We start from the raw sequence: 10914 nt of genomic DNA on the forward strand, positions 1-10914 counted from the left end.
GAAAGCACATGTGACATGCTGCGATGCAATAATTCAATCCCAAACTAATCACGTACTTCCACTGTATCACTTGCTGCTATGTTATAGCTACCATTTAGTTCAATTGCGAGCGCCTTGTTACCTACGATCTTTCTTCATCAGGCATAAATTGCGTCAATTGCAAAAAGGAAGCGTGCTGCGTGCACTTTTGTTGACGCAGTACTTATCTTCTATTGCAGAAATATGTACGATGACGTTATTAAAAATTTCGTCCATACCTTTATCCATGCAGACACAGATATGCAGAATAGGTAACAAGGCAGTTAACATACTGTGAAACTTTTACACGCTAAACAATTTGAAAACGGCAACAAATGAAACCATTTGAAGCTAGAAATGGGACGTTTCAGCCCTTAGCAATTTATGTAGTCAAAACTGTTTCAGAACTTCTGCGTAGGCACACTCTTGCCACAGCCCCTAAATAACCGTAAGGCTAAAACCTTGGCGGTAATGAATGAGTACGTGATTGTATGTCCATAGGAGAAGCTCTAAGTCCAAAAATAAAGATTCGTGAAATTACACATAAGCAGGTTGAAATCACATCTCGATGCATCGGGGAGTATTTATTTTCCCTTATATTGGGCTGTCTTCACAATCAAAGATTTTACATCAATTTTTTCATCCTCTGTGTCGTTTGTGTATTTGTTTCTCTACAATATAAATACCACTATTTTAATACTGATACCTGTCTACATGCACCACAGAAAAAAAGAACTCACGCAGAAGCACCTCTGGGAGTTGTCTAATTATGCGTAAGTATTGCATCACATGCTCATCTCCACGCCACCAGTTATCATTATCTAAGTTATGAAACGTTATTACACCGGTATAAAAGACAGCGCTGCGGCAACACGAGCTGCTGCGGATGGCGGGGCAAGGTGAATTGATGAGGCAAACAAACTACTGCAGGTGGCCTCGCCAGGTGCTCTGATGGCGTTCCCATCATTAAACGCTGGTATCGTTCCTTGGCGCCTTATCTATCCGCGTCGAACCATGAGGCGCCACGCGCATTGTTTTTTGAACGCGATCTGCGAGGCAGACAGTGGCGCCTGTTGATAGCTTCACGCGCTGTGTTTTCGCCTTTTGGCGTCGAAGAAAGACATGCGGCCCACGCCATCTGCTAAATGAGAATGCAGTTGCATGTGCTAAAAGATTTTTCAGCGCTGTGTTCTCTGCGCTTCGTTCACGCGGCAGCTACAACCAGCACTAAGGTAACGCCGCTCGCTACTGCGGGCTGTATCAAAACTGTATGCATGATTCCAATTTATGTGTGCACTTTCACGTCACTTATCATAGCAGTTGAAGCCTGCTTCACCTCCACCACGGACCGGCCTGGTACTGTATTATCTCAGGGATGGATCCACATTTTGTCTTGGGTGATGCACGGTTTTCGAATTGGTTAAGCATGCAAATACGCATTTTAAGTTACTTCCTACAGGAAACAAATGACGTATCTTTAAGACGAGCTACCGTACTTCGCATCAACCTTCATCCGGTACCAATGCCACAACACACTTCCTTAGAGCACGAAACCCTCTTCTTAAGCGTGAAATACCCCTACAGGCAAGCATTAGTTAAATATGAAGTAACCTCATTTATGATTTGGCAATGACTGTAGGTATAAAATGCCTAAATAGCGGTTCGCATGTGGAGAAGGTGCAATTATTAAGAGTAACATAAACCAATAACGAATGTAACTATGGCATATACAGCCCTCATAACAATTCCGTCTGGTGAAATTTTCACGTTGCACCGTTGCAAATGTTGGTTGGTTGAGTGTGTTATACTAAAGCGATTACACCTGATATTTCAGAAAAGGAAGAATGCGGAAAAAACACCAGCCAGACTTAGATTTGTACAGTATGTGGGTATTATGATTCGTAGGTTTGAAAGCAGGTCCCGATACAGTCGTTGACTATGGGACATCCTTCTGTAAACTAAATACTTGTAATGTGACCCAACTCCTAATAATAAGTTCTGATTCCAAAAAAAAAAGAATAGGAAAGGTCGATTACCGCGGCCTGCCATACAGCCTTTGAATGTCTAGCCGATGGATCTCTAACGCTTCCGGTAGGATGAAATGCATGTCTCTTATATTTAACCCTTAATCTTATATACCATGACTTGAAACTTCATTTCATTAAAACCTACAAAGTCGGGGGGGGGGGGGGGGGGGGGACAAAGAGCATTCGCAATAACCGTACGCTGACACAAGGAAACAATAACCTCATGTCAATTCCCCATCAACACGCCTACGCTCGTTATTCAAGCGCACTTCACGTGAATTTCCGTATCATGGCAGCATAATAAATTGGCCTGAGTTCTGGGTTCACAATAAAGAAAATTATTCCTGCTGCACACTGCTCGGTAAAAGAACTTTCATTATTGCCAGATTCAACACAAATTTTGGCAATGTGTGCCACTTATTCTTCAAAAATACCCGAGTTAGATGAAAATATTGTCGAAAATGTTACCAGATTTCATTAAAACAGACGGGTGGCTGTTGCATTTGTTAAGATAATTGTTCTAGTTAAGATTTTGTTAAAGTATAAAGAAAAAGATTCTGTTCCGGCTTTTGCTCTCCTGTTTACTTTTCAAGTGAGTACTGGGAAATAAGTAAGCTACTTCGTATGAAAATATCATAAAAACAAGCTCAATGAATCATAACAGTAAATGTCGGCCATCTTATCACAAAGATTTGCCTTAGCATTCCTCTGTGCACCTAACCTCCAAAGGAGTGGTAACGGTGGGCTGTTGTGCTCCTAGTTAACGAGCCCGTAGTAACTGTGGCGATCATGGAGTAGAAACTTTCATGCGCATGTCCTTCGAGAACGCCATTAGGCAAGCTACGTTATTCTTATTGTTTTATTCGTGTCCATAAGATCACTGCAGGTTTGAATTTTTAAAAGTTACACAAGAAAGCAGTTCCAGAACCCGTTACGGCTTCATTGAGCACATGTACGATCTTGATTGATTGATGACGGAGCCGTAATTTTGTGTTTGTTATTTTTCTCTGTGAGGTGGCCAGAATGGCATTGACCCGACAGGCAGAGGCGCCTTCAGAACCATGTCCTGTTCATGACATATAATTAGAAACTCACCAAAGAGCGGAGTCCGCATTTCAGCTATAAGAGGGCGGCTGCTTACTTCGTCAACGCCGCACTGTGTTTTTACAGTAACCAGTACGCAGTACAGAGTGTCCTCTGTGCTGTCAAACAGTGTCCACGTCTCGGAGGTCACGTATTCCGTACAATCACTCAAACTTCCTGCTCGATCACATGATCTGAATGTGCTGCATATCTTCACATTATACGATGCCATAATGCCGGACCATTTCTCCGGGTGGTCCCAGTGTATTCGAGTCCGTGAAGGTGATTCTGGTGACATCGTAATGTTCGTTGGTGGATTCGGCTCTGGAAGAAAGCAGCAAGTTAACGAAGTGATGAATTCGTGGTGCCAGCAAAGCGAAAATGACGCATAGCCAGAATGCAGCTGCTCGACAGGTCTTCTCTGTGCCTTAATTATCTTCGCATTAATAACACCAATGGTCCTGCGATCGACGACTCAAACCAGTGGTAGGGGTTATGATTTCCACCAAAGGTGAGGGCTCGATATCTTATTAGACTCGACAATTACGCCGTGCGTGTTTGTTTGGTTAACATAGGTAGGACAGTAGGATAAATAATAACCAGAACTTCACGGCAGAATTTACCGCCCAAATTGGCGCAAAGAAAAAGAGAACCAGAAAGCTCGCCTTCACGCATCCGCGACCGCGGTGGCGGCATTGCATTAGCGTTCCTACAATGCCTGAATAAAGCCTTCCGTGCCCCTTTTAGTGAACATTCAATACGCACAAACGCGTGTTTCGACCCTTTATGCATTGGCAAAAATCTTAGGCGTATATAGGACTAAACTCGGTGCATCTGCTTCAATTTTTCTTGAGATAACCCTGCAACATCTTATTTCTTTGCGGGCGTTAGATTCTTAGCTACGTTATTTAATTAGCATTGTTTTTACTCGTAGTGGAAGTTATGGCTTACAAGGAAGGGTAAATAGCACACGACACGAAATCTCGGGCCCGGAGCGTTGCTAAAGGAGAATTTGCGAAGCTCTTTATTTGTAAGCACTCTTTGCCATTATGTGGACGCCAAAGCTAACCATAAATACAGCACCAGCATTGACCCGTTTTCTTACAAGCAATTCTGGCACAGATGTGTTTCGTAAATATGGGCTCTGCACTGCACGACAACATACTCAGTGGGCATTTTTCTCTAAGAAAGCCATTTCTTCGCTTTAGTTCCCTCCCAAGCACATAGGAGTCCGCGCCCCTATTTCCTCAATAAAATATTACTCTTTTACAAGATCTCAATATATAAACATTTCATTGCGTTTCAGAGTGAGCTAAACTATCCAGCTGACCCTACTTAGTGACGGCTGAACTACTTACCTTCGGCAGGGATGAATATGCCCATTAGTGTTACTCCAGGAGAACTGCGTTCAGGTGGTCCGGTCAAGTGGGTGCGCATGGTGCAGGACAAGTTACTGCAAGGCTCAAATGGACCACATGCTATTTGCGTCTGGTCATGACGGATGATGGTGCCGTTGGCGCACAAACTAAGCTTGTGTTTGGCACTCCCTGTGCTGCCAACCTTACCTTCAGTGACTTCAACCGAATAGTAGTCGAAGCGACCTTTCGGTCGCTCCCAAGATAAGGTAATATGACCACGATTAACGCCGATTGCTTTCAGGTTGGACACGTCAGGGAGGGCTGAAAAAAATACGGACATTTTAACCGCATTTGTTTGCGGCAGCAGTATTCTTCTCTGGATCAAAAAGTTTATACGTTGCTTTCTATGATCCATACAGTGCAACAATATACAGTGCAACACTATGGTCTCTATATATAGCAGGAAGTTCTATTGCGCATAACCTTTAGCGCCCTTTTAATAATCTGGAATGAATTCTCAGCTGTAGGTAGCTAAGCAGATCACTTACTTAATAATTACTATGCTAATACTATCATTTCTCCCACAATAGTTAGCAAATATTGTAGAACCCTGCAAATAGATTACATATACTGACCACAAATGGCCACAAATAGCGTTGAACAAGTATATTTTTTTCTTGGGCTGGAAGAGATGTTCCTCCTTAAATAGTTAGCCACATCTCTGAAGTGCACGCTGTCGCTTAAATTTACGATCTTAAAATATTTTCTCTACTTGCCACTTCTGCAATGCCGAGTGAGTAATAAACATTCAGCAAGGTTCACATTTTAACTACTCACAATACCTCCTGCTTACAAATCTCTACACATTAAGCAAAATAGACTCACCAAAAAGAGGCGTTCTAACTTCTTGCGTCGCTGGAAGGCTCGTGAGGACTTTACCGCCACACCGTGCACTAGCCGTAATCAGGACGCAGTAGGAGGTGTCTTCGCTGCTGTTGAAGTCCAGCCAAGTGTCAGAAGTCTCGTTCTCAACGCAGTCACTCGAGTCCTGCTTTTGACCACATTCTGTATACATCTCGCACACTTTAACTTTGTAACCGTGCACAAGCCCATGTATCTGAGTTGGTGACTCCCATAGCAGCCTCGACATGTGCGGTGACTTGGCGACCATGGTGATTCTCTTGGGTTCACTTGGATCTGATGAACCAAAATGCCGGAAATTAGGCGTGTTCGATCAGTCACGTTGTTGAGTCATGGTTCTCCGTGAGAACTCGTGCATTAGAGCGAGGCATTTTCGCGGCATTCTCTGGTATGATACAAAGTAGCAAAGGTGTATAAAAAATACCACGGCGGCCTGATAAAAGAAGCCTTCACTTAAGGAGAGTGAAAAAAGCCTTCTTTTTGAGCCCTTTACCCTTGTGGGATTTTTCTCTTATGTGCATACTTAGGTAACCGCAGAATAAGTATAGTATATTGAACAATAATCAGGTACAACAAACGTTTCACTAGTTCCAAGCGACTGAACGGATCAAAGCGTACAAAAAGCAGAGTCCTACCCCCAGCACGTCCCTTTTAGAGATAGAACCGATAAGTACACAGATGCTATGCATAACACTTTTTACACAGTCTCATCATTTTTGTTTTAGCATCGCAGCTGCGATTAGTTTCGAGTTATACCACAGTGTAATCTATCAGTTTTTGTCATAGCATTCTGCTCATTTTACCAGCGGAGCATTCGTTCATTTACACCATATGAGAGATTACCTATTTCATCATCTTTTGTGGGCTTGCTACTCGCTGTTCCTGTGCTTGCAGCGCCCTATTGTCTGTTTTGGTTACATGATTGTTCTTTGTTGATTTTACCTTCACTCATGTGATTCATAATAAAATCGCGGTATAATAGTAGCGGTATAGTGCATTACGAGAGAGCAATATTACCACCCGTAACAGACAGCTGCGGGAGAACTGGCACTACTGAAACAGAAAAATATCTCCTGGTGGTCAACCTTTGTCTCCGTTGTTAAAGGCGGCTTTTCAGTACGGAGAACACTTAAAGATTCCAAAAGCTTGCGCTTAGACAACAGAGCATGATTGGACACAGTACGGTGGAAAACATGACAACGGGCACAGACGCTATCACATCTGGTTTGGGAAGCAGCCCATTTTCAAAATCGCACTGTGCGTCGAGTTGCGGTCTAACTCAAACTTCTGTATCAAAACCAAATCTTTATATTCGGATATGTTCCCAGCTAGATGATTGTCTGTTCAAATTATATTTGCAAAACTCCTCATCTGAAATACTTCCTTTGAGGTGACATCCATCTTTTGTCTTCCAAATGATGTCCCATCTTCGAAGTGAAAAATGCAGGGTACTGTGATGGAGACGCATCATAACGAATCAAACAGGCCAAAACATTTAGTGATATCATGCATGATAAGCAATAATCAGTAGCACAGTAGTTTCAAAAGGATAAAAACTATAATTTTGAAAGGGCTTAGCAAATTAGTAAAACTCAAAGTCCTACTAACCCTTAGCACTGACGAAGACTTCCTTTAAGATGGTTCCCATTGAGGTGCGCTCTGGTGGTCCTATAGTGTACGTGCGAATAGTCACACTAAGGTTTGAGCAGGCTTCAAAAGGGCCGCATGTCACTTGAGTCTGTCCAGCGCGGATGAAGGTGCCATTGCTACAGGTTCCCGTGCGTTGTATCCGAAGACTGTCATTTTCGTAACCACTCTCAACGGTGACGTCGAGCAAGTAGAAGTCAACCCTCCGTGGAGGTTCAATCCATGCCACGGTGATGTAGTGGTCATCAGCAGCCAATAAGGTCATATTGGTGACTTCAGGTAGTGCTGTAACGTGATTCATTAAAGAACCTTAAAGAATCTAATGGAATGCCAAGATATTCACGCAGCAAAAACGGTAGAGAACGTCGAGTTTTCAGAAACACTGGTGTTCAAACAGATGGGGGCGTTAACTGTCTAGCGATAGTAATCAGCAAGAGAAGTTTATAGCAAGTATGGGAAAAAGTTGGGAAGATTTAGACCCGGGGTAATTACAAGCGTAGGTTGCTCTATAGAAGTTAAAGCTGAATTTTGACACCTTGATTTCCTACGCAAGTTCTAGAGAAGCTGTTTGTTTCCAGCAGTTGCAGCAAGAGATTTAGTTGCCTTTAACTAAATTACATGCTTGAAAATCTTTCTTCGCATGTTGCTGCTCCTTTCGAAACGTTGTCCGCATATAACGCTTTCCAGCATTTAAGGAATTTTTACCGAGGCACTTCATGCGCGCACAATGAGCCAGAGCTTCGGCCGTAACATACCGTCTCCTCGTGTAAGCTGAGGTTACGTCGCGACATTTTGAAGCATAAGTGATAGTGGCCATGCACCGTTTCCTAACGCTTGAATAACATTTTATTTTTATTTGCATTGTATTGTATTGTATTTGTATCGTATTTGTATTTGTATGATTTGCATTTGTATTGTATTTCCATTGTATTTTGTACGTAGATTTCCCTTCCACCGATTTTCACTCCATTTAGTACTGGTGCTATCTCTCTGCATAATACTGGTGCTAACATGTCTCGAATTTTGAAAAATTTAATTTATTTTATTTCAGAGCTCTTTTGGGACATGAGGAAAGGGGGCTCCAGATGATATCCTCACTTTCGTGACCTCGCTAGAGGATTTCTTTACAGAGGCAGTAATTGATACACATGCGATTAACTCGCAGAAAATATTGCAGATATTGCTCTCGCAAAGTCCGCGGAACTTTGTCTTGTTGGCATTTGTACTAACATGAGGCGGCTGCAAAAATATTGCGCTACTCCTAAAACATAGGTTTTAGGCTCTGGAGCACTTGCATACGAAGTTTATTGCTTAAGTCGTAAACAAGCGACACATATTATGTTTGGCGTACACATTTTCCAACCCAAGCGTCTCAATGTTGTCCAATATTAAGAGGTTAGTTTGCATAGCTGATTGACGACACTCGTCAGATGAAATACATTCCTGATATAACGGAAAGAAAACCCGAAAAAACAAGATTTTAACAATTATTCCTGCGGTTTCTGTTCAAGTTCGGACAAGCTGAAATTTGTGCCACCTAATATTGACCGAATTTGCGTCGAATTTAAGTTGTCTTTTGCCGTTCTTCTATCACCCAAGGAAACACTGCGCAAACACTTTCTTATTTCACCGGCATATGCGCCCAATTCTCCGCATAAAGCTTCGGTGATAACAGGAAATGAGTAATTATTTTTGAACCGCGTAATTTACCAAGAAACTTCGAATTTTCCATGCGGGTCATGCAGAGACTGGGCGTGATTTCCAGAAAATATGGATCCTCTGCTTTTTTAGTCTTCATAGGGAACAGAGATACTTCTCAAGCTTTCCGTATAATGCCTTTGAAATTGCCGAAAACGGTGGTTGAACAATTTTATTACGCCAATGCGCAAAATTCAAAATTTATCTACACATTGCGCGTCTTATTCACCACACTTTCTCAAAATAGAAACTTCGTGAGGTATATAGCTTTTTTTAGCAAACTTTGGAAACTGGCATTAAACGTTTTCGAGCGCTCCTACAGTAATAAAAATTTGAAACTTTCACGAAGACAAACACATATATAGCACATATAGGGAAAATGTTAGCCAGTAATGCCCCAGTTTAAATGTATCAACGCTAGAAGATTCCGAAACCACGTCTGCTGCGTAGATCGGTCGCTCGTCTGCCCTCTTTCGATGTCGACAGAGTAATCTTGCAAAACGAAATCTCGACTGCATTGTTGCATGCTCTTATGAAGATCCAGAACACGTAAGAGCAATGCGGAATAATGTCATCGTTCTCCAAATGCCAGCGAGGAGAAGTGTAGGCGGGGGGGTCAGGATTCCTTTAGTGTCCACCTAGTGGACATGCCCATCTCATCTGCTGCTGAAGTTGTGAGTGGCTGGGCGGGGAAATGCTCCAGAAGGAGAGAAGTGACCCCAGCCAATCAGTACTTCAGCAGCAGAATAAAATGCAAGCTGCGGATAGACCAGCCTGAAATTTTGCCGTTGGTTGTATGCTCGCAGAAATTTAATCCAGATGGCTAATTTCTTCCAAGTAAAAGAAAGCGCGCGACTTCGCATTTATTTCTGAAATTTGAACCCGTTCAACTAGTATTATATGCAGCAATAGCTCCTCATTGCTTAGTTTAAGAGTCACCTCCATTACTATGGTTATAAAGATACAACCACTTTGATTTTCAATTCGACTCGCAAGCAGACACTGTTGTTTCTAGGCATTATAGTTTAGCTTTAGGATGACGAACGGATAATGGCGCGAGTGAGAGAGAGAGAAATAACATCAGAAAGGTGGGGAGGTGAACTGGAAGATGAACATCCGGTCTGCCACCTTGCACAAGAGGTACCTATCTCTTGTACGGGGTAGCTAACCGGATGTGTTTCTTCCAGTTAACCTACCCACCTATCTGATATTATTTTTACTTAGGGAAAGACATAAAAGTGAATAATGTACACAGGCAGTGAGAGAAAAAGAAATAATTATAAAACCCAACAAATATGTCAGGATTCAAATTCAAGCAATTATTGAAATGCTTTAAATTTCCCTATTTCATTTCTGAGTCTTCGGCCTAAAGGAAGCTGAAAGCGTGTTCGCTGTAGTGTACCCGTCATTGTGGCACGTCTTAGACAGGCTTTTGTTTCCCAATTTCTTGTATTGTTCCGATAGAAAGTATATGGACTCCAAATGAGCTTCCGCTGTTGGCATTGGCATCGCCGTGACATTTCATCTAAAATGCAAGTGCGAAAACATTGCGGCTGCGCGCCGTATGCTGGTGCGGCGAGCGAAAGCTTGCGAGGGTGAGCCGAAAATAATGGTGGTTCGATGCGGCGGTATCTTCTTGCGCTGGGAAGGGGGCGGGCGCAGAACTGCGCACCCGCTATGAGGGTGGAAGGTGGCTGATTAGCGCACACCTCGCCTTCCACGCCCGCTGCGCCGGTTGAGGGCCGCCGCGCGCGTCCAATTTTGGGGGTCACCTGCCCTCGGTTCTGAGGCTAGCTGACCTCAGACAGCTGCTGGCCTCCACTGCGCTGTGCTCTTCTAGTTCGCGTTTAAGCGATCGGTCGCAAGAAGAAGAAATCTGTCGGCGCTTCCGCCGCAATTCCGCGCGCCGGTGTTCGGACAGAGCTCGTACATCGTGATGCGTGAGATGTGTTCGTGCGGCCCTGCGTACACGTGACAACATGCTTTCTAGGTTAGTTCGTACGCGAATCTTCACAGTAGGTTATCATCATCATCATCATCATCATCATCATCATCATCATCATCATCAGCCTGGTTACGCCCACTGCAGGGCAAAGGCCTCTCTCATACTTCTCCAACTGCCCCGGTCATGTACTAATTGTGGCCATGTTGACCCTCCAAAC

This window comes from Dermacentor andersoni, chromosome 10, assembly GCF_023375885.2.
Source record: "Dermacentor andersoni chromosome 10, qqDerAnde1_hic_scaffold, whole genome shotgun sequence".
Classification (NCBI taxonomy): Eukaryota; Metazoa; Arthropoda; class Arachnida; order Ixodida; family Ixodidae; genus Dermacentor; species Dermacentor andersoni.